Source organism: Cariama cristata, unplaced genomic scaffold (genome assembly GCF_000690535.1).
Source record: "Cariama cristata isolate BGI_N322 unplaced genomic scaffold, ASM69053v1 scaffold751, whole genome shotgun sequence".
NCBI lineage: Eukaryota > Metazoa > Chordata > Aves > Cariamiformes > Cariamidae > Cariama > Cariama cristata.
Genome location: NW_009599595.1, coordinates 15,713 through 19,250, shown reverse-complemented (window position 1 = coordinate 19,250; position 3,538 = coordinate 15,713).

The window sequence follows — 3,538 nt, the reverse complement described above, 5'->3', positions numbered from 1 at the left end:
TCTGAACAGGAAGAAAACCAGCAAGCTTCAAAAACACTTTCAAAACAAGTTTGTTTAGAACAATTGTTTTAGACACGGTTTACAACAGCAAGCAGATGTTTTCTACTCAAGGATTTAATTTTAATTTCCATATAAAGTGTAGAAGCTTTATCCATCATCAAAAGGGTTAGATGTTGGGATGTGCATCTCCAATGGACCAGGCTTTGGCACAGAAGGAATCTCTTCAGCATCACTTCTTTCTGGGCCCTGCTTATCATTCTTTGGTCTTTGCACAAAACCCCTCTGCTCACAATGATCAGATCTGAACACATTTGCTGTAAGATGCTACCAGAATGAGTCAAACTGCCGTTACAGTGCAAAAGACAGACTTATCCCTTCACTCCTGGCTGCTTCACTTTTAAGGCAGGCTTGGTTTACTATTTTATTTAACCTTGCAACATCAGTCAGCATTTTCAAAGGAAAGGGGGTTAAACATTGTATTAAATGTTCTATTCTGCAGGCTTCAAGTTTTAAATAAAATCCACACCCCATACTATAACTCAAGTCCTCAACTGTGTCTCCCAGCTACACTGTAAACTTAGTGCTTGGTCTGCAGCTGGATGTCCTTTCCTTCCAGATTCCTGTCACAAAACCAGTTTTTCAGCAAAACTTACTATGCCAGACTTAAAAACTGTTCTGAGTCTGCCTCTTGCAAAAAACTTTGAGAGTCTTTTGGATGCACTGATTTCTGGTTAATGCATCTGTGAATGTCGTGACTCCCTTTCCAACCTGTGATGACTGCAGAACTTCCCAATTACAGACAAGCAAGCTCCCACGACATTCTCCAAAGTTCACAAGTCAAACAACAAATATTCTGTCAACATGACCGCATTGTAAGAGATTCTACTGAATCACACATATAGACACGTTAAGAGTTAAGCGCCAACAGAAACCTCACAAAATCTAAAGTCAATGGTATAAATTTCTTCAGTTCTGCCAGAATAGCAAATTCAAAATTTAATTCAGAAGTTTAAATTATCTAGACTGGTCAGAGGAGCACAGCTCTTTAATCTAAGGGCAGGCAAGTCATTGCCTTAAGACCACCAGCTTTAGAACAGAGGATCATTGTTGTTATAGAAGCAGAGCTTCCAAACTGCTGCTGAGGGCTTATCGTCCATCTCACTCAACAACTTCTCTGTGGTCCTTTCTCGAAATGAAAAAGGAGTCAAGATATTCGTGAATGTGTGGACATACTGGTACAGGCAAGTTAAAAGGCCAGATGACACCAAAAAGTCACTGACAAAAGCTAAATCAGTACAAATTTAAGTCAAATTATAAATTGCCATTGAATCCATAACCACAGTTTATTTTACAAGGCTTCATTCACACTACTAGTTACTTTTAGATCAGCCCTTACTTTATTCCTATATCAGCCTTTTCCTAGTCATCTGCTTTGCCCCTCTTACTCAAAGTAGTCCAACAACTATGAACTCGATTATGTTACTGTGGTTTATGAGATTATTGCAGCTTAATGTACAAGCCACCAGTTAAACCACAGTCACTGACCATTTCTCTGTGCTTGGTTCAGATCCAAAACCATTATCTTCAACCTCAACTGATGTGCAGAAGTTAGTTATAGCTAAACTTAGTGCGGCCTGTAGCTAAGCCCTATGAATCCAGTGATAAAAATCCTGTCACATCAAACTACCTACGATGCCTCTTTTTTATGCTGTCCAATTACTGTGCATCTATGATTCAGTCTTGGAACCTAAAATAAAACCCAAGCACTGTATAAAGCACATATTAGAAACAAGTAGTTTCTAAAATTTCTGGCCCCACCAGCCACAATTAACTTTCAAAAGTTCCTAAACACCTCTATACCTGAGCATACTTGTTGAACTCTCATTTTACTGCTTAATATAATTTCATGGACCATTTATGATGACCTCAGACAGAATGCTGGGATGAGCTAGAACTGAAAAAGACAAAAGGGAAAAAAAGGGGTTTGGAAGTTTAATGTAGTCCTTTCCCTTTAAGAATACCTGCAACAGTCAGCATTTTAGCTTAACAATCATAACACTGCACAAGTCACTGGTGTGCTTTAATAAAAAAAAAATTGCTTTGTTGTTCACCTAAAAACAAAAATTTCAAAGCAGTTCTATAGAAAAAAATCTGGAAATCAAGTATCCATTCAACTGTGCTGCTCTTTTAAATTATAACCAAGTGTCTATATTTGATAGTTTAAAAGCTGCTATTTTAAGTGTCTTGGCCATTTATGCAGAACAAAATGACACAAAAACCAGAATTCTCAATTTCTTTTCAAGCCAGCCCTTTCTCTACCATGTCCCAAATGGTCATCCAGTTCTAACAACCACAGTCCTACATTTTAGCATTACAGGAGGTAAGAATCATGCATGTCTCTTGAAATTAGGTTTAAAGTTAAGAAAACGTCAACTCAATGATCAGAGCAAAAATCTGCATGCCCCACTATAATAAATAGTGAACAGCTCAGAGAAATGTTTTGTTGCAAGGCTTTCTAAAAATTTGAACATTTTACTATCTTTTCAGCCTCCAGCTGATAGTTGTTCAATGGCGAAAAAAAATCCTCTATGAGAAAGAACACAAAGTTATCCACATCTGTAAGCAAAGTTCAGATCTTTCATTTATGATGCCCAGCTTGTTGCAAAAGTACTCCATGGACCTACTTGAAAAAATGCCATGTAGTCCACTTCCTGACTAAATTCTCCTGTAAATGAGAATCAAATAATACTTTGTCATTGTATCGCATGACAGTGTCTCTCCACAGCTGTTTGGGACTACTTTCTTCAGGATTCCCCTCCCTTGCATTCAATCTTTCTCCAACTCCCTGTAACAAGGCTAATTAGACAGTAAAACCAAATCTTACTGTTCATTCCTCCAAAAAAAAAAAAAGTTAGATGACACATGACTAGCTTAATCATGCAGCAAAGCTGATCACGAGTACATAAACACCTCTGAGCAAATCAAGGTCAGAGCTAAAGTAGGTCAACTATGTCTGCCAAGCACCCATCCGGGAGTCAAGACCTCTTTACACAACCACCACCAGTTTCAGTTACCCCTAGACATGAGTCAACTATCTCCAATATACATACATATTTATTCTAAAAGAAACACAATTCATAAATTTATGAATGAGAAGTGTCTCGTATCTTAAAAGCACTATTTTGCAATGACAGAAGAAAACTGTGGTGTGGTCTCCTTAAGAAGTAATTGATAAGATACACGTTGCCCTATGCGTAATGACTGAACCAAAAACAGCTACAAAAAGGAAATCATCTACTTCCCTTCTCAGCAGTATTCCGTCTCTGAAGTTAACTATCCCAGTACGAACTAGTAAGAGACAGAAGAATAGGGTTATTTATCTTCACTATCTCTGTTTCTTCAAGAGGTGTTGTAGATGTATGTATACTCCAGATGCACACGCACTTAGTAACGGGGAGAGATCTCTGCTCAGCACCACAAGGATCACAAGCATCCCTATGATGATTTCAAGATGCATACCGGCACACATGGGCATGGC